The following is a 24,080-nucleotide window of genomic DNA, read 5'->3' as shown; positions in this document are numbered from 1 at the left end:
ACATTGTTTTTAACTCCACATGGGCAATCATTGTTTTAATTGGACTACTGGTTTTTCTACGATCGAAGTCACTGGGCTCTCCTAACACACTGTGCTGTTACTGTTTCTCCACTGACAACACAGTTCTTCCTGCCTCATTTTATACTGGTGGGTCCGCCTCTTGATATCTAGGGTCAATTCCGCATTACACAGGGGGTTTCGTATACTTTCGGTCTCATAGTGCGTTGTTACGTAAAAAGCTCTGTTGTATCCTTTCGAAGAACCCAGTTATCTCGGTGTTTTTCAAACGCTCACAGGTAGCTAGAATTTTAGACAGACTTGTCAGTCTCGCGTGTCTAGAAGCCTAGCTGCCTCTCAGTCTCTATTGGCGTCTCAAGAAAAAAATTTTCGGATGGACCTGTAAAGGAAAACAGCTGAGGTCAGATAAGTTAAAGGAACTGGTCGTGAAATAGTTACTTCTCTTCCTATACACCTTTCAGTGAACGTACGATGCATGTATTTATGAACAATATGGACACAATGAGCTGGAATCCGCCTGATTAGAGCAACATATACGCCGCAGGATCAAGCAGGGTATTTTCCCACAGGTATATAGTGTTCACAAATGCAGTTAGCGGGATGGAATCAGTAGGCCTAAACTATCATATTAACAGTAACATAATGACATTGTTAATCAGCGATTCGTATTCCACAAGCAGAGTATCCCAAAAAATATTTGGCTTCGAAATTTTCGACGTAGTAGTTTTCGGACCACGGTTCATTAACTCACGCTGATAATTTGCCCTTTTCCCGTTGTGACCCAAAAGATTTGCGTCATCGTTACGGAAACATACTATATACGGGGTGATAGCAAACACCACCGACAAAACTTCAGAGGCAGTTCAGGGATATCTTCTCAGTACTTTGACATAACACACCAGTGACATCCGGTGGCTAGTCACAGAGTAATTTCACCACGTTGAGGATTGTTTAGCACCTTATTCTGTTAACTAGTATCGCCTGTGATCGAAATTCGACAAACTGCCTCATCTGTGATACCAAATGCCATGTATCTTAAAATATCTGAAATTTTAGCCGCATAACTGATCCGTGCCAAATGCTGCATTGTAGTAGCTAGTCTTTTCTAGAAGTAGTTCTTTGATATCTCTTTAATTGTTCGATCTTTTGAAAGGAGTCTCTGATACACTGCGTTGAAAAATAAATTTTTTGCTAACCTTTTCCCTATAAAATCACAATGTGAATGCCGTTGTATAGCGTAAAGTCACTTCAGAAACGAAATAATTCGCATTACAAAATCTGCACTGTAAATTCATCAAAACGCAATTATAGTTCTCAAAATTATTTGATGTTATGTTCAGTGCTCATTTAAATGGAACCTTCAGAACGACAATAGAATCATCGTTTTCAATATTCCTATTACTTTCTCTACGCAAAAAATGTGTTCCTCTGGCTTTTCGTCTTTCAGTCCGACCCGTTAATATTCTTCTTCCAGGCATAGCAAGAACAAATATAGTTTCCTTATTATAAGGGACTTTGTAGCTACTCTAGATGAAGATACTGAAAATTAGGAACATTCTAAATTTTATGGTGCCATTGGCAAACAAACACAGAGTTAGTTACTTTTACTCTTAGACCAAAGTAAGTGAGAAAACGATGCTAATTAACAACGTTTGCTGTCCCCGACGCCTTCGTCCTACGTTTCGTTTTCCACTGTTGACAAGATCAACGACGTAGCAGCTGCGGCATTATAGCCGTCCAGTATAGGTGTGTTACTGCAAATGAACTATCAGCAACATATAAACATAAATGTCCACAGAATGAAGCTTCACCAAACGTCGTTACTTTCTTGCATCGTTTGTATCATAGCACTTGATCGTTACACGTAGCAGAAGCTGGTAATGGCTATGTATAGACATGACTTTTTTTTTCTTTTGTGCACCTCCAGGGCAAAGTTCCTTTCAAATTATATAAGTTTCATTGGCCTTGACATTTAATTAATTTTAAAAATCGGTATTTCAATTTTCGGTGTTCATGTATTAATACAGTATTATGATCGCTAAATAAAACAGATCGATTATCGTTATGAATGTCCACATTACTATTACTTTTTCTACGCAAAAATTGTGTCTGCCTAGCTGTGCGTCTTTCACTCTGACCCGTTAGCGTTCGCCTCCTAGGCATATCCTAAAATAAATACCGTTTCCGCATAGTAAGGGAAGTCAGAAGTTGTAGTTATTCAAAATGAAGAAATTAAAAATTAGGAACTTACTTCAAATTTTCTGTTAATGGTAGCAAATGACCGCACAGTTACTCTTACAGAAAAGTTTGCGAAATAACGACGCCAATATACAACGTTATTTACAGACGTCGTTGCTTCGACATGTTGATTTTCATTGCTGACATCATCGACCTGGCCAGTGTTGTATTGTAGCTGCCTGGTATGCATGTTTGACAGCAAGTGAACCACAATTTCACGAAATGTGCCATAGCACCTGATCGGTGCGAAGGGCAGCGGTTGGTGGCTGTTCAGTTTTCGATGTTTAGGTATTCGAGATTATAATGCGTCACAGAGAATGTAACAACAGTGTTATGAACGTGAAAGCTTCTACTTCCTCGTACCACGGCTTAACGGCTACAGACACACGTTATTTTTCCTTTTAGCAGATGTATGGCAAAGTACCTTTCGGATTATGTAAGGATTATTGGCCTCCTTTTACAATTAATATTAAAAATCGGTACTTCAATTTTCGTGTTCACGCATTAACACTATGAACTGTTCTGCACTGAAAATATCTGCACGGCAGTGAAAATGTCGATGGTATACGTTATGTGTCTCGTTTGGAAACAAATTTGTCCCTTACACACTCGATGTTTCCTACTGCAAATAGCAATTGTCCCATGAGTGAAATTTAAGAACACAATGCATCACCAAAGAACACACGGAAATTTACCGAGGCAGTTAACATTTACTTTATAAGGGCAGGCGTTTACAGTGGGATAACACAAAGATAATGACACGAAGTAAGCATAAGCAATCACATCAGATCTCTCGCAAGCATAAAAGTGTTTAAGCAACGCGGGGTATAACCATTTGCAATGCAAGCCCAGTTTGTTGCAAAGTACTCAACACATAAGCATCCTCAGAAATGTAAAGAATACCATTTGTAGTGATTACTACTGTTGGTAAGTCAATTTCAGTGAGAAAATTATGGAGTTGTACCATGGGGAAGCAGTCAAGTAACACGTTTTCAGATCTAGTGGTAGTGTACCAACTGTTGAATACAAAGAGGCCTAATTTATTTAAATAGCAAAATACGTGACAAAGTGAATGATTGTAAAGAATGTTCAAATGTAACTTCATATAACTGAGGTACTGTAAACCATAAGGGCACAAAGCACCTACACGTAGTTTTGAGAAAAATACATGTTTCTGAAAGTCAAATTTGTAGACCAACCACCAGTCTCAGTGGTCCGAATTTTTTTTCAGCCAAGTCACAACGTCCAATATTTCCTACTAAACAATAATTTATCCACTGTACGTGATGAAGCATTAATTAATATTTAGGTTATTATTTATTATTAATGTTAATTCATAAAATTTCTATACAAAGGCTAGTGACAACAGCGTCTATGGTCAGTTAAGTTTGTAATTAATGTGGAATTAGAATCAGAATATGAAGAACAAATACCAATTCACAACACACACACACACACACACATACACACACACACACACACATGCACAATGACGACATACTCCAACATTTATCACAATTCTCATTAAGAATTTTCTGCGGCTTGAGGATCAGGTAAAACTGCCCATGTAAGTCCGATTATGAAGTACTACTACTATGTACATGACGTAGACATTAAAGTATGCTGGCACCGCTAGATAACAAAGGAAGCAGTGCAGACCAACACAAACCGGCGAGGCAGCTTCTCACGTATGTTCATGTAAACAAATTGGGCTTGCAGATATACATAAAACTGATACAGCATAAAATCATAAGATGTCAGGGGCACGCATACATGCTACTGCCTCCAAACAGATAAAAGTGTGGTTTAGGCCCTTACGGTTCTGATACTCCACCCCTTTTCTCTTCTGTCAGACATCAGCAGAAACGCATGTGAGTGCGTCTTATTCTAAGGCAGAGCCCATCAGTGTTTAAGCTGTACACAAATTGGTTTTAATGCAGAGTTATTGTCAAGGAAGTAGTGAAGTAGAAGTGGATAGTTCCTGTGAATTATTATGGGTGGAGGTTACACTCAACAACCGAACTAGGTTAATAATTGTCTCCTTTTACCGACCTCCCGACTCAGCAGCATTAGTGGCAGAACAACTGAGAGAAAATTTGGAATACATTTCACATAAATTTTCTCAGCATGTTATAGTCTTAGGTGGAGTTTTCAATTTACCAGATATAGACTGGGACACTCAGATGTTTAGGACGGGTGGTAGGGACAGAGCATCGAGTGACATTATACTGAGTGCACTATCCGAAAATTACCTCGAGCAGTTAAACAGAGAACCGACTCGTGGAGATAACATCTTGGACCTACTGATAACAAACAGACCCGAACTTTTCGACTCTGTATGTACAGAACAGGGAATCAGTGATCATAAGGCCGTTGCAGCATCCCTGAATATGGAAGTTAATAGGAATATAAAAAAAGGGAGGAAGGTTTATCTATTTAGCAAGAGTAATAGAAGGCAGATTTCAGACTACCTAACAGATCAAAATGAAAATTTCTGTTCCGACACTGACAATGTTGAGTGTTTATGGAAAAAGTTCAAGGCAATCGTAAAATGCGTTTTAGACAGGTACGTGCCGAGTAAAACTGTGAGGGACGGGAAAGACCCACCGTGGTACAACAACAAAGTTAGGAAACTACTGCGAAAGCAAAGAGAGCTCCACTCCAAGTTTAAACGCAGCCAAAACCTCTCAGACAAACAGAAGCTAAACGATGTCAAAGTTAGCGTAAGGAGGGCTATGCGTGAAGCGTTCAGTGAATTCGAAAGTAAAATTCTATGTACCGACTTGACAGAAAATCCTAGAAAGTTCTGGTCTTACGTTAAATCAGTAAGTGGCTCGAAACAGCATATCCAGACACTACGGGATGATGATGGCATTGAAACAGAGGATGACACGCGTAAAGCTGAAATACTAAACACCTTTTTCCAAAGCTGTTTCACAGAGGAAGACCGCACTGCAGTTCCTTCTCTAAATCCTCGCACAAACGAAAAAATGGCTGATATCGAAATAAGTGTCCAAGGAATAGAAAAGCAACTGGAATCACTCAATAGAGGAAAGTCCACTGGACCTGACGGCATACCAATTCGATTCTACACAGAGTACGCGAAAGAACTTGCCCCCCTTCTAACAGCCGTGTACCGCAAGTCTCTAGAGGAACGGAGGGTTCCAAATGATTGGAAAAGAGCACAGATAGTCCCAGTCTTCAAAAAGGGTCGTCGAGCAGATGCGCAAAACTATAGACCTATATCTCTGACGTCGATCTGTTGTAGAATTTTAGAACATGTTTTTTGCTCGAGTATCATGTCGTTTTTGGAAACCCAGAATCTACTATGTAGGAATCAACATGGATTCCGGAAACAGCGATCGTGTGAGACCCAACTCGCTTTATTTCTTCATGAGACCCAGAGAATATTAGATACAGGCTCCCAGGTAGATGCTACTTTTCTTGACTTCCGGAAGGCGTTCGATACAGTTCCGCACTGTCGCCTGATAAACAAAGTAAGAGCCTACGGAATATCAGACCAGCTGTGTGGCTGGATTGAAGAGTTTTTAGCAAACAGAACACAGCATGTTGTTATCAATGGAGAGACGTCTACAGACGTTAAAGTAACCTCTGGCGTGCCACAGGGGAGTGTTATGGGACCATTGCTTTTCACAATATGTATAAATGACCTAGTAGATAGTGTCGGAAGTTCCATGCGACTTTTCGCGGATGATGCTGTAGTATACAGAGAAGTTTCAGCATTAGAAAATTGTAGCGAAATGCAGGAAGATCTGCAGCGGATAGGCACTTGGTGCAGGGAGTGGCAACTGACCCTTAACATAGACAAATGTAATGTACTGCGAATACATAGAAAGAAGGATCCTTTATTGTATGATTATATGATAGCGGAACAAACACTGGTAGCAGTTACTTCTGTAAAATATCTGGGAGTATGCGTGCGGAACGATTTGAAGTGGAATGATCATATAAAATTAATTGTTGGTAAGGCGGGTACCAGGTTGAGATTCATTGGGAGAGTGCTTAGAAAATGTAGTCCATCAACAAAGGAGGTGGCTTACAAAACACTCGTTCGACCTATACTTGAGTATTGCTCATCAGTGTGGGATCCGTACCAGATCGGTTTGACGGAGGAGATAGAGAAGATCCAAAGAAGAGCGGCGCGTTTCGTCACAGGGTTATTTGGTAACCGTGATAGCGTTACGGTGATGTTTAATAAACTCAAGTGGCAGACTCTGCAAGAGAGGCGCTCTGCATCGCGGTGTAGCTTGCTCGCCAGGTTTCGAGAGGGTGCGTTTCTGGATGAGGTATCGAATATATTGCTTTCCCCTACTTATACCTCCCGAGGAGATCACGAATGTAAAATTAGAGAGATTAGAGCGCGCACGAAGGCTTTCAGACAGTCGTTCTTCCCGCGAACCATACGCGACTGGAACAGGAAAGGGAGGTAATGACAGTGGCACGTAAAGTGCCCTCCGCCACACACCGTTGGGTGGCTTGCGGAGTATAAATGTAGATGCAGATGTAGATTTACATAGGATGTAATGTGTCAATGTTAGGACAGTTGTTAAGATAACGCATTTCGTCCTGAGTAATTGAAATAACTCTAAACACAACAATGTCAAATGTCTTACCAGAAGTTTCTTTACAAAATTATTCTTACTACCACATCGTGAAGTTCGCCAATATTACGACAGATCACCCTATTCCGGTTTCAAGTTCGGTATTATTTAGGATGACAATTAAGTCTACGGAGGATGGTTCGTTTTTTGTGGCAAGCTGAGCAAAAGATTACTCAAGGTTGCTCGAGTTCACAGTGGATGCAAGCTTGTGAACCAACAAGTTTACACCTCTGCTCGCAATATTTACCTCAACTCCGATGAGCTGTCAGCTGCATGTCTGCTCTCGTCCTCTGAAATTTCTACGAAAGCTAATCTAAACCTTTGCTGATTTTATCAGCAGAAACTCTCCTATGTTTCTCGTTAGGCGAGAAAACATGCACACATCCCTAATCTTGAAATGCGGCGATATGCACGCACATGGCTGGAGCAGTGTGCATAGTACAATGCCCTCTCAGTTCTCGAAAGATCAATTAACTATGTGGCTGGTTCGTTTCTCTATGTTGGATCTCAACGATGCTACAGCTAATATCTAGCTGAATGTCAGCTGCACTGAATGCAGTGTTCACACAAAATTCCTCCTCCGTATCGTACAGAGCGTTATGCGTCCCATTCTGCACTTGACGCCAGTTCTGAGGAGGGTTCCCGAAATTTTCAGTCTTGTCTCTCTCGTGGAAAAACTATCCCCCCCCCCCCCTGCGTCCTTTCGTGCTCCATGTCATGGCTTTTTCCAACCAATAGGAGCGTTTCTCTTATTTTGTGGAAACTCTCTCTGCCAATCGCAAAGGGCCTACCATTAAAATGTGTTGAAATTTCAGCACATTACTCCATCCTAGTTCATGTCAGCGAATCGGACATTTTGTGCCCGCTCCAGACGCCTAAAAGTTACATGCGTACATCACGAAAGTAACACACTCAGTTCATATCAACGACTGCATCACAGGTTTGTTCGTATCCATTTGGAAATTCCCCAACGCAGTTTTCTAAAACTTCTTTCTGTACCACTTCAGTGGCCCACTACTTGCCCTCCTGGATGAGTCACCTGGCCCGTTCGTTGTCTCGCGCCGTGGGTCGCTTTTAAGAGCTTTTCGTTGTACTCCACCCGTGACATCGCCTCTCGCATTTGCTTCCCAAACGAAACGTTTTCTCCAGCAGCTTGTTTCACCTCTTGCTCATTGACATGCTGGATACAGGTTCGATGTGTTAATACCGTCGATTGAGTGTCATCCCTTTGCATTGCATACTTTAAATTTGTATAGGGAAATCTGCTCGTTTTCGCTGAAGTATATCAGGTGACATATTCACCTTCCCATTACGATGTATAAAAACTCTCACGTAAGGTGCGAAATTGGTCTTCATTTAATCTGCCACCTTACACGGTTCTCAGCACAGCGATTGGTCCCAGTATGAATCAATAAGCCACAGCAGTATATGTACTACTAGTGCCAGAAGGACACATGCCATTATAAATACCTGAAGTGCAAGGGAACTGAACAAGTACTATCCGATATACACTGAAGAGCCAAAGAAACTGGAACTGTCACCATGAGTCCTGCAGGGCCGTCCATAAAACCATAAAAGTACGAGGGGCTGGAGATCTCTTGTGAACAGCAAGATGGAAAACATCCAAGATAAGCTTAATAATGTTCATATCTGGGGAGTTCCGCGGCCAGCGGAAGTGTTTAAACTGAGAATAGTGTTCCTGGAGTCACTCTCTAGCAATTCTGGACGTGTGGGGTGTCGCATTGTCCAGCTGGAATAGCCCAAGTCAATCGCAATGGACATGAATGGATGCAGGTGATCAGACAGTATGATTAAGTACGTGTCACCCTTCAGAGTTGTATCTACACATATCAGGGGTCCCAGATCACGCCAACTGCACACACTCCATACCATACAGAGCGTTCATCAGGTTGAACAATCCCCTGCTGACATGCAGGGTCCATGGATTCATGAGGTTGTCTCCATACCCGTACACTTCCATCCACTCGATACAATTTCAAACGAAACTCGTCTGACTAGGCAACATGTTTATACTCATCGACAGCCCAATGTCGGTGTTGACAGGTCCAAGCGAGGTGTAAAGCTTTGTGTCTTGCTGTCATCAAGGATATGCGAGTAGGCCTTTGGCTCCATATTGATGATGTTTCGTTGCATGGTTCGCACACTGACACTCATTGATAGCCAAGCACCGAAATCTGCAGCAACATGCGGAAGGGTTGCATTTCTGTCACACTGAACGTTTCTCTTCAGTTGTCGTTGATCCCGTTCTTGCAGGATAATCTTCCGGCCGCAGCAGTGTCAGAGATTTCATGTTTTAAAGGATTCCTGACATTCACGGCACACTCGTGAAATGGTCAAACGGGGAAATTACCACTTCATCGCTACCTCGTAGATGCAGTGTCCCATCGCTCGAGCGCCAACTATAACTCCACGTTCAAACTCACTAAAATCTTGATAACCTGCCATCGTAGCAGCAGTAACCGATCTAACAACTGCGCCAGACACTTGTTGTCTTATACAGCCGCAGCGACCAGAGCACTGTATTCTGCCTGTTTACATGTCTCTGTATTTGAATACGCGTGCCTATACCAGTTTCTTTGAAACTTCAGTGTAGATCACAAAGCGTTTACAAAGATTCACTAATAGAGAGACTGGCTAATTTGACTGTATTACATTTCAGAGGTATTAAGAGTAAGAAAAGTCTGTACTGAGACCTGGAATGAACTTATGTCACAAAGACACAAAGAACACACTTCCACATATGAGACACATATCCATCATATGGAAGATACAGCTACTTCATGATTCGAATCAAGACAATAATTAAGCCTGAACTACGTGTTTGTCACGAATGTTTGAGGTCATATGGGAAGCGTGTATTTTATACACGCAGCCCAGCAGCACATCACCACCTCACCAATCAGTGCCCTGCAAAAGGGGACATCCAACAGCAAACATGTCCTCTCTCTACCAAGCGAAACACAAGAGCAGTCTACTTAAAACTCAATTCCTTGCGCTCTTAGCATGACAAGTAGTGATCTGATTGGTTCGTTCACGCGGAAACCTAATGCATATTTCCCCTAAACCTCGCACACTGCCCCTCAGGTAACCAAGCTGTCCGTAATCTAAACTAGGTACAGAACAACATAACATCTTTGCAGTAATCGTGTGACGAAAAGTAGACGAAATAATTGAAATGTGAGAAATATAAAATTGAAAATGGAAATAGTAATGTAATAGCCAGTTTTGAAATTTTATCACATTGCCTTCTTACTGTGCATTCAAATAACTTCTTAGCATGCAAACTGTACTTACAGCTCGGCTGTTTGGATGAACTATCTGCTTTTCAGGTATGTGCATCATGTGCTGTTAACAGATGTTTCTATTTGAATCGAATTAAGATGCATCTTTGAGTTTCTTTCAGTATAATGAACTCAAAATAGGATGAGGACTTTTCATAATTACTGTACTCAGAATACGTTTTCCTTTCGCTTTACTAATCATCTCCCATGGCGAGAAATATATTAAAAATCGACAGATGCAAGCATTCTTGACCAGCTCCGAAGATTGTCTGATACACATACGGTAGAAGCTTTGTTTACATGCAGTTACGACTAGGCCTAATTTTTGTAAACGTCTTTTTCTTCTTTTTTTCGGTAATGTAACCTATTGTCACTAAAGTAAGTTTGTTTACATACGATTGAGACTAGACCTAATCTTTCGTAAACGTGTTTTCTTGTTTTTCATAATTTAATTTGACTTATTCTCGCTGAAGTAAGACTTTTACCATGAGTGAAAAGTGCCTGACGTGCCTTAGAATTATTAGCTCCGGGGTTTGGTGTGATGGCTGCAGTAGTTTTTTTTCCATTGGGGTGACTGTAGTGGCGTGGGAAATGGGGAAGTGGCTCTGACTCATCAGTGCTACTGTAGGATATGCAGCAGGGATAGGAAAATAGTGGGTCAGGAGGGGAAAATTGTTCCCTTTCAGACCCAGTTACAGCAGGATAGGGAAGGTCTGAACAGGTTAAGGAGGGAGAAGGGTAGAGAGAGGTGGGAAGTGGCACCAGGTAACAGGAGGAACAGACCTAGGACTTTGCCAGACAGCTTTGTGGTGACTGTGAAGATAAGTTTGACCTGTTGCTTCAGTTAGAAACTGATGAGCCTCAGGGAGAGGTAGGTTTAGAGAGGGCACAACAAACTTTCATTAGAAAATTGAATAAGAATGTAGAGAAGTCAGCAAAGAGAAGGTAAATTTTGTTGTTAGGTAGTTCACATGCCAGAGGTGTAGGCCAACTTTTGCAGGACCAGTTACGATCAGAATATCAGGTCACAAATTTTTTAAACCTAGTGCTGGTCTGGGTCAGGTGACAGAGGATTTAGGTTCAGTCTGTAAAGACTTTGCCAAGTAAGACACCTTGGTTATTGTGGGTGGATCAGGCAGTATATTGACAGAGATCCTGGGAACAATATAGAGTGTGACCTGGCAAAGATTGCATCAGCAACGAGACATACCAGTGTTGAGCTTGTGTCTGTTCTGAGACGCCATGACCGACCTCACTTAAACTCTTCTGTCAGGAGAGTTAATTTGGAGTTGGCTACTTGGGTTGGGTGCGGGGTCACAAATTGGTTTGGTTCCTGTTGATTCTCTCAGTAGGTGTGATTATACTAGACATGACCTACACCTCAACAGGAAAGGGAAGGGTAAACTGACTGGGCTAATAGCAGGAAATGTAAGGGAGGAGGCACTGCCATGAGCGGTAATACACTCCTGGAAATTGAAATAAGAACACCGTGAATTCATTGTCCCAGGAAGGGGAAACTTTATTGACACATTCCTGGGGTCAGATACATCACATGATCACACTGACAGAACCACAGGCACATAGACACAGGCAACAGAGCATGCACAATGTCGGCACTAGTACAGTGTATATCCACCTTTCGCAGCAATGCAGGCTGCTATTCTCCCATGGAGACGATCGTAGAGATGCTGGATGTAGTTTTGTGGAACGGCTTGCCATGCCATTTCCACCTGGCGCCTCAGTTGGACCAAGGGTTCGTGCTGGACGGGCAGACCGCGTGAGACGACGCTTCATCCAGTCCCAAACATGCTCAATGGGGGACAGATCCGGAGATCTTGCTGGCCAGGGTAGTTGACTTACACCTTCTAGAGCACGTTGGGTGGCACGGGATACATGCGGACGTGCATTGTCCTGTTGGAACAGCAAGTTCCCTTGCCGGTCTAGGAATGGTAGAACGATGGGTTCGATGACGGTTTGGATGTACCGTGCACTATTCAGTGTCCCCTCGACGATCACCAGTGGTGTACGGCCAGTGTAGGAGATCGCTCCCCACACCATGATGCCAGGTGTTGGCCCTGTGTGCCTCGGTCGTATGCAGTCCTGATTGTGGCGCTCACCTGCACGGCGCCAAACACGCATACGACCATCATTGACACCAAGGCAGAAGCGACTCTCATCGCTGAAGACGACACGTCTCCATTCGTCCCTCCATTCACGCCTGTCGCGACACCACTGGAGGCGGGCTGCACGATGTTGGGGCGTGAGCGGAAGACGGCCTAACGGTGTGCGGGACCGTAGCCCAGCTTCATGGAGACGGTTGCGAATGGTCCTCGCCGATACCCCAGGAGCAACAGTGTCCCTAATTTGCTGGGAAGTGGCGGTGCGGTCCCCTACGGCACTACGTAGGATCCTACGGTCTTGGCGTGCATCCGTGCGTCGCTGCGGTCCGGTCCCAGGTCGACGGGCACGTGCACCTTCCGCCGACCACTGGCGACAACATCGATGTACTGTGGAGACCTCACGCCCCACGTGTTGAGCAATTCGGCGGTACGTCCACCCGGCCTCCCGCATGTCCACTATACGCCCTCGCTCAAAGTCCGTCAACTGCACATACGGTTCACGTCCACGCTGTCGCGGCATGCTACCAGTGTTAAAGACTGCGATGGAGCTCCGTATGACACGGCAAACTGGCTGACACTGACGGCGGCGGTGCACAAATGCTGCGCAGCTAGCGCCATTCGACGGCAACACCGCGGTTCCTGGTGTGTCCGCTGTGCCGTGCGTGTGATCATTGCTTGTACAGCCCTCTCGCAGTGTCCGGAGCAAGTATGGTGGGTCTGACACACCGGTGTCAATGTGTTCTTTTTTCCATTTCCAGGAGTGTATATTAGTGGTCATAGGTGTTGGAGCAGCACCTTTTTTAGGATAGGTAGGACAGAACGAAGTCAAGTTCTGAGAGAAGTAAAGATTGAAACAAACCATCAGTTTGAGAAAGAAATCAAACAGCATAATCCTGGCACATTGGATCAGCGAACACAGCTCTTGGTTAAAAATTTACAACAATCAGCAGAAATTTTATTTCCGCCCGATTTCATCTCGTAAATGTTAAATGCCGACTTCCTTTAGTGCATCAAAATATTAGAGGGTTTTGAAGTAAAATTAATGAACTACTTATGTGCATTGATGAATTAGAGTCATCGAACCCAGTTGATATTATCTGCCTCTCTGAAAATCATGTGACCATTGGTATAGCTATGTTAAACCTTAAGAATTTAAGTTAGACTCTTACTTCTGCAGACAAAATATGGAGAAAGGAGGAGTTGCCACATTTGTTAAAAACAGTCTTAAATTTAAGAATACTGACATTAATAAATTTTGCTTAGAGTAGCACTTAGAAGCATGTGCAACAGAGACAGACTTTCATAATAGGTCCTTTATAATAGTAGCCATATATAGAGCACATTCAGGAAATTTCAACCTGTTTATAAATGGCCTTGAAGATTTATTATCTCGTACAAAATTAAAAGACAAGAAACTAGTAGTTGCTGGTGATTTTAATATAGATGTCCTGAAAAACACTGTCAGTGAACAGTTACTGAAATCAGTTACATTGTCATTCAATTTAATGTCTACTGTAAATTTCCAAAATAGGGTATACACATGTTCGAAGACTGCCTGTGATAATATCTTTATAGACAAATCTAGGAAACTCAAATTCTCTCTAGGTAACTCAAATTAGGCAGAAGTCTAATAAGAAACCATGGACCACAGAAGGGATAGAGATATCATGTATGACAAAAACGATACTCTATCTAATATGTAGGGACACCTTTGATACTAGCATTATAGCTTATTACAAAAATTACTGCAAAATATCGAAGAAGGTTATCCAGAAATCTAAACAACTGCATTATGAGAAGAAGATAAATACATCCAACAATAAAATAAAAACAATATGGGATATAGTTAAGTCAGAGACAGGTAGGACCAGATATGAGGAGGAACAAATAGCTCTAAAAATAAATGAAACCCTGGTAACAAACGGATGTTGTGTTGCAAACCATTTAAACAAGTATTTTGTCTCTGTTACTGCTAGCGTAGGGTTGGCAGGTTCAGTAAATAATGCAGTGGAATACCTGAGACCAGTGCACACAAGCAATCTCAGTAAAATGGAATTGACACATACTTCACACAAAGAAACAGAATCCATCATAAAGTCCTTGAAATCAAAGTTCATAACAGAGTGTTCATGTGAGCTTAGTCATATCTTAAGTTATTTGTGTAATCAATCACTTATCACAGGAACATTCCCAGACTGGATTAAATATGCTGAAGTTATATCTCTCCACACGAAATGGGACAAATAAATGCCATAAAATTACCAACTGATCTCACTTTTTCCAGCTTTTTCAAAAATCTTTGGTTATGTTCAAGCATCTACTTAAGCACCACAGTGAAAATAACATACTGTCAAAGTCACAGTTTGGGTTTCTTAAGGGTTCTGATATTGAGAAGGCTGTTTACGCTTACAGTGAAAATGTTATTAATTCATTAGACAACAAATCAGAGGCAGCTGGCATATTCTGTGACCTGTCAAAGGCTTTTGACTGTGTGCATTCTTTTAAGTAAGTTAAAATATTATGGCATCACTGGTAGTGCTGCAAAGTGGTTTCAGTCATATCTTACTAATAGAAAACAAAGGGTGTCATCATGTAACACTTCAGCAGTAGGCAATCAGACATCATCTGACAGTGAAGAAATCACATTTCGTGTTCCTAAGGCTCCATACTAGGTCCACTACTTTTTCTTGTGTACATTAATGGCCTGTCATCTGTTACATTACCAGATGCCAAGTAAGTCTTATTTGCAGATGATACAAATATTGAAATAAATAGTAAATCAAATATAAATTTAGAAAAGGCAGCTAATCAAATTTCTACTGACATTAATAAGTGTTTCATAGCCAATTCACTGTCATTAAACTTTGAAAAGACCTACTATATGCAGTTCAGAACTTCCAAGAGATTTCCTTCTAGTGTGTGTATAAAATATGATGACATGGAAATAGGAGAAGTTGAGAGTGTAAAACTCTTATGATTACAACTTGATAATAAATTCAGCTGAGAGCGACATACTAACGAACTGCTAAAGCATCTAAACAAGTCTGTGTTTGCAATGCGAATGATGTCAGACATAGCAGATATAAATATTTAAAAAACTGGCATATTTTGCTTATTTTCATTCTATTATGTCATATGGTATCATATTTTGAGGTAACTCCACAAACCAAGAACAAATTTTTAGAGTACAGAAGCGTATGATAAGAGTAACGTGCAGTGTAAATCCAAGAACATCATGTCAAAACTTATTCAAAAAATTGGGCATACTAAGCACAGCTTCTCAGTATGTTTATTCATTAATGAATATTTTCAATAAGTTACCAGGAACATTGAGAATTTGGTTTCAGACAAGGCACAATTTAAACATAATTTAAAAGAATTTTTGGTGGCCAACTCCTATTCCATCCACGAATTTCTCAACAAGTGGAGAGACCATTTTAATGAAAATTTATTGTACTTTAATTTTTGACAATACTTGATTGTAACAGCCAAGTAACTACCTACTTTGTGAATGATGGATGTATAGAAAGCAGATGTAACTCTTAAGGCTGTAAATAGTGGAAGTTTGATTTTAAATCTTGTACATAATTTGACTGTTCTTAACTGAGGATCATTGAAATGAATAATTTACTTTAATTTTTGACAATACTTGATTGTAATAGCCAAGTAACTGGCTACTGTGTGAATGATGGATTTCATGAAAGCAGATGTGAGTATTAAACCTGTAAATATTGTAAGTTTAATTTTAATTCATGTACATAATGTTACTATTTATTTATTGAAATTAATGAGACTCAGTTTTTCTAATTACATTTTTGTAATGTGTTTATCTGACATGTTCCACACCCAGGAGGATCCCCTCTTTTGTGGATCTATGGAAAGAATAATTAATCTAATCTAATCTAATCTAATACTTTCTCAACGACTGTTAGTTGTCACTTGATGATGCCTTAGTAAAAGTAAGAGTTTTTGTAATAAATATAAATACAAGTACAACATTACTGTCATATTCTTTTGTCACTCTTAAGCATGGAAAAAGAAAATTGAAAAATACATTCATGGAGGAAAAACTGAAGAAATAAAGCCCATTAATGTACTGAATGTGCCTGTTCCTTGGAAAGTTTCGCTTATTATTCTGGCTAGTACCATATTTTAGCAGCAGAGTCAACCTGATTGTATCTGTTTTGAGCAACTCTGAAATTTTCGCTAAGGCTGCACATTGTAATATCCTGTAAATGTCACCAAATCTGTTTAGGCTTGAAAGCAGGCTAATGGACAAACAAAAATTTCTAGAGTAACTGCCACAACTACAGTCACAGCATTTGAAGTGTCCACAGTGCACAGCTAAATTTAATTGAGTGATTTATGATGGAACAATGTACAACTTGCATCATAAAATACAAAGTCATTTAATAAAATCGCGTACTGCATTGGTTTAGAATTCTTCTATAATATACTAAATAATCTTTGTATTACCATTGGGTATCAACTTGTGAGCTTAACAAGGAAGTGCAACAACGATGTTTCACTACATGTCTCTAAACTAGTACGTATTTTATTTCCAATAACAAATAACATGTTTGTTATTTGGGCAGGATATATTGTGAGCTGTCATTTGAGCTGTTTAGCTTGCCCTTAAGATGCCATAAGTCTGATCCCCCACGACTTACATGGAAGGGAAGCTCCACATAAGATCATGCAAATTTAAGGAAAACAATGCCATGGAATGGAAGTTTCTTATTGACGGAAAACTACTGGGGTGGCCCAATTAAGCATGAAAGTATGGGTGACACACCACAGCACACATACATATGTCAATGAAGGGGGTTAGATAACTGAAAAAGAAAGGAACAATCACTATAACAATTTGGTTGATTACCACAAAATACTGAACAAATGATTTACTCTCTGAATTAAGTATGTAAACATTTAGTAAGTGAACAAAAGTATTGTAGTTATGATATAAAGCCTTAGCGCAGGTGGGTGGACACATGAAAGTGCAACTTGAAACTCTGTCATTGATGTGGCCATTGACTGTGAAAACAGTTAGTGGTTTAAAGAAAGGGTCCAGAAAAGTAAGTACAAACGCCAATGAGATCGCCAAAATGTATGATGAAAGCAGATAGCTGGCTGCAATCGGAAAACTGTGCAATTAAACCCTGATGTAAGTTAACTAGCCTCGCATCCCCTCGATTTGGTGATTGCGTCACTGGCTCATTCTTACCAGTCCTAATCTGTGTAAGTACAAAAGACAGTGGCAGTAGCGGCTGGAAGTTCTGATTTCAGCTTGTCCTCTGTACTGCTATTCAAGATGGAGACATCCTTCTGGGTGACGCCTTAGCAGTGAGTATCCACTTTTCGACGCCCCAGAAGCAAGTGTCCCGCCTTCAGTGTCTATGCAGCAAGTGTACTCTGACTTAACTCTCTGAAACTTTTCTGATTCTGCCATCTTAGGAATCTCGCCGACCAATTGCACCAGAACTTGCGATTTCTGACCAATAATAATTTTATAAATAAATTTAGCAAACTCCTAGCTTTGCTATTTTTGTCATGGTTAACCAACGATGGTCCTATGCAGGGAGGAAGGCAGAAAATGGCAGAAAATCTCTCTCATTCGATGTCAAGTTTCTAACCCCTACCAATCAAAAAGCTTACATATAGACATGCATGGGAAAGCATACCTTCCACAGAAATGATTATTATGAGTCAATCAGAGTCCCTGTTGCTGGGATTTTAAATGAACATTCTTTCGTAGCATGGCCACAGATAATTGGCCTGTCCCACACTCGCAGATTCTGAGAGTTACATCTGGTAAGATTTTATCTTTCCAAAAAGGATTTTTCCCAGTGTATACCAAAATGCTGTTTTTATGGATCATAGGCCACCTATGAGGTCTCCTGCAGTGTGGAGACAGGACATAGTGAATTCTCCTCCTCTACCTACCTGGTGCTAGAAAGAGGTCCTAAGGCTTCAGAAAATAACGGGTCCCTCACCATAATAAAAGTGAAGAAAGGGAAGAAGTAATTAGTTGTGTATTCTTTGGGGTAGTGAATATTGTCTGCAGTTATCATGTAGCATTACAGGATCAACCATATTAACTATTGTGAAGTGCCTATTACATTATAAAATATGCTGTGTGACATTTTGGGGAGAAACTACCATGTAATAGTACATTCACTAGACTCATTTCCCTTCATTTTGCCAGTTTTCCTTATTTACGTTTCATTTTCGATTCCACAGCAGGAGCAGTTAAAAATCTTTCTGAGGGTATTGAAACGTAATTGACATTCAGAAACAAATGTGGATTAGCCATTTGGTGCGTGCATTTAATTACTTCACTTGACAGAAATTTGCCCGATAAATGACCGATCCACTGTCAATGGAGATCTATTATAAAGGTCTAGATAACATTTGGGAGTATAATACATACTTTTTGGATGGTTCCGCCTTTAGCAAAACACAATTTTGTTTTTTTTTCCCAAACATGTTTCATTGCAGTTGCAGCATCATCAGCGGGCCTTTATTTTATGGCTGTCAAATACTAAGAATTTTCTGTACTGTTTGTATACATGTAAATATTAGTTTTTGAATCGTAATTGCAGATTTTTGAAGAACACATCAAATTATGTATTCATACCTTATTACTATATTACGTCGTATGTGGCTGCAGATGACAAACTGTGAAAGAAAACAGACACTGTAAAAACATAATACAGCATGAAAACCGCACCATTCGGTAAAATGATATGAATACATAATTTTATGTCTTCTTCAAAAATCTCTAAGTACGATTTAAAAACTAATATTTATATGTATACAAACTGTAAGGAACATCCTTTATCTTTAATAGCCATAAAATAAAAGCCCACTGATGATGCTGCAACTGCATTGAAACATGTTTGGGATAAAAAACAAAACTGTGTTTTGCTAAGGGCAGGCCCCATCCAAAAACATATGTATTGTTAATGCAAACAAAGAGAAAAGAGTTTCAACCTCAAGATGATTATTTTGGAGTATTATTTCCTTACAAGGTGTATGATGTATTTCTTCTTGTAATACCGAATTAATGTGGAGCATTGGGAAGAAGCATAGTGTACTTCAGAAACCAAGTGAACTTCAAGATGAATGAAAGAGCCGCATCGAGTCGTAAAGTACGTATAAAACTTAAAGACATTTCACGTGAAAGTTAAAGTACATTACGGCATGTTATCAGTGTCTAAGTTCAGTGTATTCGGTGTGATAGCGCAAAAAACTACGTCATATCACCCGAAGCATGCGTAAACTTCAGGAGAAGCAGTTGTTTTCATAAATTGTAGCCTCATAGCTTTTGACTGCTGTTTGCCCTTTGCGCGGCTGGCGGAACTTAGTGACCGGAATGTTGTGTGCTGGAATGAATGGAAACCATGAGGCTAGTGAAAAAAGAAAGGAAATTTAAGGTTTAACGTCTCATCATCTCAAGGTCATTAGGGACGAGCACAAGATCGAAACTGACAAGGATAGAGCAAGGAACTTACCACTGTCTTTTCAAAGGAGCAGTCTTGAGATTTCACCCAACCGGTTTTCAGAACCCACCGATAGCATAAACCTAGATGGCCGGAAATGTATTTGAATCTCGCACCCCCGAATGTGAGTTTATTGGTTTAACCACTCTGCCACCTTGTTTGCTAGCAGGCAAAAAGCCTTTTCGTACACTAGAGCAGGATAAGGACTAAGAATAATCTGGAAACGGGCTATTTAGCTTTGGTAGTCGATATAGCCACAATAACCACAATCTCGTCCATCAATAGAGTAAATCTGTGTGCTGGAACAAATAGCAGAACAAACTGGCCTTCAGATATCTTTGAAAAGCATCGAAATAACTGGAAACAGCAGCAAGTTAGATAATTAGTCCTTGGAAGCAAGGGCGGAGAAAACAGCACTTGTTTTACAAACCAGAGCCAACACTGTTTTTCCATAGAAACCAAGAAATAAAGACCACCTGGAAAAGAGAATTTCCCCTCGGAACAAATTCGCCAAATATTACAATTTTAAAATATTTATAGTTTTTACTACAAAAAACAATGAAAGAACCCAATAATTAATACAAAGATTTATTCGATTTTTAACTGTTTAAACTATGATGTAACTTGCAAATACTTCAACCTCCTGGGGCATGAGCTTACGCTCTGGGACAAAATAAGATTAAAATACTAAGTTTAAAAAAAAAAAAATTGTTGATCACTAAAACTTTAGCGCATGTTCAAGATGAATACCATTTATGTTAGAAAGTAATTTAAAATATGTGTAATTCTCAACAAACTCAATATCAAACAACTAAAAATTATGAAAACAATGCCACCGAAAGGTGAAATTATAAGCTGTTGCCCGAATATAATTCTAGTGCTACATTGGAAAAAATCGCTCTATTATTGTGATGAAATAAATAATCACTTATTCGATGGTTAAGTGTATTACACATTCTAGTTCAAAATTACTAAAATAAAATAAAAGTTATCTTAATTTCTCGAAGACACGTTGACGCTGCGATGAACTACTTTGTTTAAGCAGATGCTGCCATTTACGGGGAACATGCAAAAACGAAAACGCATGGCTTGAAGCAGGGGGTGAAATCATGTAGGAACTTCTGGTAAGACTACGTTGGTTCGCTGCCAGGACGCCTGGAGCGCTCCAAGTTCATTAGTCCATCATATCGGTGTCATTGGGTGATTTAAAGTCTTCCATATTTGTTCTCGTATTGCATATCTTCGTATTGTGATCCTAGCTTCGACTTCTTGTCTCTGTTGCACTCTTTGAAATGCATTGTGAATGCGTTGCTCTTTTTTTTTTTGGTTTCGTTACATAGTGTTCTGTGATCATTGTTCCTGCCTAGTATTCTGTGTGTGAAATACTCGATTTAAATGCATTGTAAGTATATTGTTCGTATTACACTGCACTTTGTTTTTCTTCTCATCTATTTTTCGTACATTCTCGCATTATTAATGGAGAACTCCGTGTAAGCAGCTTTTGAAAGAATTGATATTCAACTTTGCTACGGTTTGTCGCGGAATGAGTATGTATTTGTGTTTTGAACGGTGTTACTTCTTGCTGTTGAATATGCTTTGTATTATTAGTGAGAGAGTATGAAGATAATGTGCCAGGTACTATTAAGCAGCAAAAATATTCTGCATCAAAGTGCATATTGTACACAGGATTGTGTGGTATTGTGTGACTGTACTTCCACTGGACTGAATCATATTGCTTTTAGTAAACGCTAGTTATGCAAAATTTACTAGTAGACCCAAAGATGAAAGCATGAGAGTGTGTATTATTTATTTTTTAGCTTTGATTGGAGTTGGAGGATGATTTCTGTTACAATGTATTTGTATTTTTTGTAGTATCTGTTAATAAAGAGTGAATATATTTGTGTAATTACTGTTGCCTTTTTAGCATTTGCAGCGAAAAATACCTTAGTGACTAATAGTAAGGGTACGAAGCATATTCAGTGGTAAGAAGCAGTATCATTCAAAGCAGAAATACATACTCATTCCATGACGAGGTGTAATAAAGTTGAATACCAATTCTGTAAAGAGGTACACGGAGTTCTCCATCAAATGCGAGAAAGTAAGGAAAACAGGCGCGAACTAAAATAAACTAGAATACTAACAATATACTTACAACGCATCTAAATCCAGCAGGCCACACGCGCATTCGTAAGGAGGAAGAAATGCATATGAGTCCACAGAACGCTATGTGGCAAGAACTGCTTCTGTTTTATATGAAACAAAAGCAAATATGGAATCATTTACTCCACGCAATATCACGAATGCATGCTAAAATAAAGAAGAATACGTGTGACATATTCACAATGCAAATTTAACAGTACAACACACAAACCTGCCGTAATCAGCAAACAATACGATGAGCCCTGCTTCTTTGTCATGTTAGGTGATTTGTGGGTTTTCAAATGTGCTGAAACGTAATTGTTTCCACTTGATAATGGCCACACAGTCGAAATCGCAGACTCGACATCGCAAATAAATAAATTTACAGTCAAACTACGACAATGGTGGCATTTACAAGACTTCAAATGACTGTGAACTCCAGCTACGAGAAGTTAATCTTCGTTTTAAAGTGAGATTTCTCTAATATGTTATTTTGCCAGGTTACAATAACCGTTTGGTTTGCAGACACGCACTTTACTACTAGACTACGACGCCATCTCTAAAGTACGAATGAAAAAATTGTCACCTAAATCTATTATTTTAAATTAAAAATACGGGCTTTCGCGCCGTATTTTCTCGTATTCGAAGTTCTCTGCCAAGCCTCGAGGAGTTCTTCCGTATCTACTTACATTTTAGTGTTCTGTGGTGTGTTATGTATTCTACGATCAGGTACAACGAGTTTAACTTAATACCCAAGCTAGCAAAAAATAAAATTTGAATCTAGCGTAAACGGTACATAAACGCTGAGGAAGTTCATGACAAGACAAATATTTGTCAGAAGCTCGCAATAAATCGGGAACATAAACACATAGAAAGAAACAAAGCATATAATTGAAGTGCTCTGTTTGGCATAGAGTACATTGAAATGTGTCAATATCATAGATGGGTTCTCTGTCAGAGAGACAAAAGAGAATAGAGTACACTGTGCTGTTTCAGAAGTTCAAGCATTCAAGCCGTGAATTTTGTTGTAGTCGCAAGGGTCGAGATTCACTTTTGAAGACCTTATTACGAAGTGGAAAAGTCAGGGAAGTCTAACTCCAGTCTTCACACTCTAGACCACCATCTTCAACCACTACTGGATCAAATTTTCATCTAATGTTTTCCATCCATTAAAGACTTCAGTTATACGCATCCGTTTTTTCTTATATGTGCTGCTAAACTTCCATTACGTTTCCGTTTCGATTTCTTTCATCTTGGAATCCAGCAAAGAAGGTCATTGGCCATCCAGCAAAGGAGGTCATTGGTCCACCCACTATCCCTTCACCTGGCTTCACGTACGGGCTGCCTCCATTTCACTTTTATTACAGTCGTAGTTGCGTCTTTCAGTCTTCTCGTTTCTTTTCCTATCTCGTCTAGTAATTCGCACCATGCACCTCTCCATTGCTCGTCGAGGAACCTTCAGTATTTGTATGGTTCTTGTATTAAATGTCAATGTCTCTATGAAACAGGCCTAGTTAAGAACCGGTAGTAACTTTACTGCCAACTTTCCTGTTTAGACATGTTTTAGTTTAACAAACCAACTTCATGTCATATTGACTCTTCCGTTAATTTCGTTTGTTGTCCATCCATTCTTTGTTCTTCGACTGCACTTGGTATAAAAACTCATGAAATGGATTTGTGTCTCTCTTATTAATTTGTACAATTTTCTTTTTTGTGTTTTAATATTATTATAACTGATATTCAAGCCTGATTTACAAGTTGCTCTAAAACGTTCTTCCAATCGTTGCGGTAGTTTATCTGCACTAGAGACAAGCAGTACAACGTCACCAGCAAAACTAAGGTACATTCGTCTTTACTTTCCCATCTGAAACGTCCCTCTGGTGAGAATAGTCATGAAACACACATGAAATCTCGTTACGTGACCATTTTTCGAATTTTGAATTTCTCTTTGTCCTGAAAGAGTCAAAAGGAAACTGCAGTGTTCTAGCATTGGTGTATATATTCTGCAGTACACTTTAATACGTTCAATCAGGGCCTTGTTTCTCAAGGACTGTCGTTACCAGTGCGGTTTCTGAAGGGGATAGGGATGTCTAGATAGACCCCAGACAAGGGCACAGATGCAGAATGAGGAGCATGCAA

Source organism: Schistocerca serialis, chromosome 2 (assembly GCF_023864345.2).
Source record: "Schistocerca serialis cubense isolate TAMUIC-IGC-003099 chromosome 2, iqSchSeri2.2, whole genome shotgun sequence".
Classification (NCBI taxonomy): Eukaryota; Metazoa; Arthropoda; class Insecta; order Orthoptera; family Acrididae; genus Schistocerca; species Schistocerca serialis.
Note: the sequence above shows the minus strand (reverse complement) of the source record.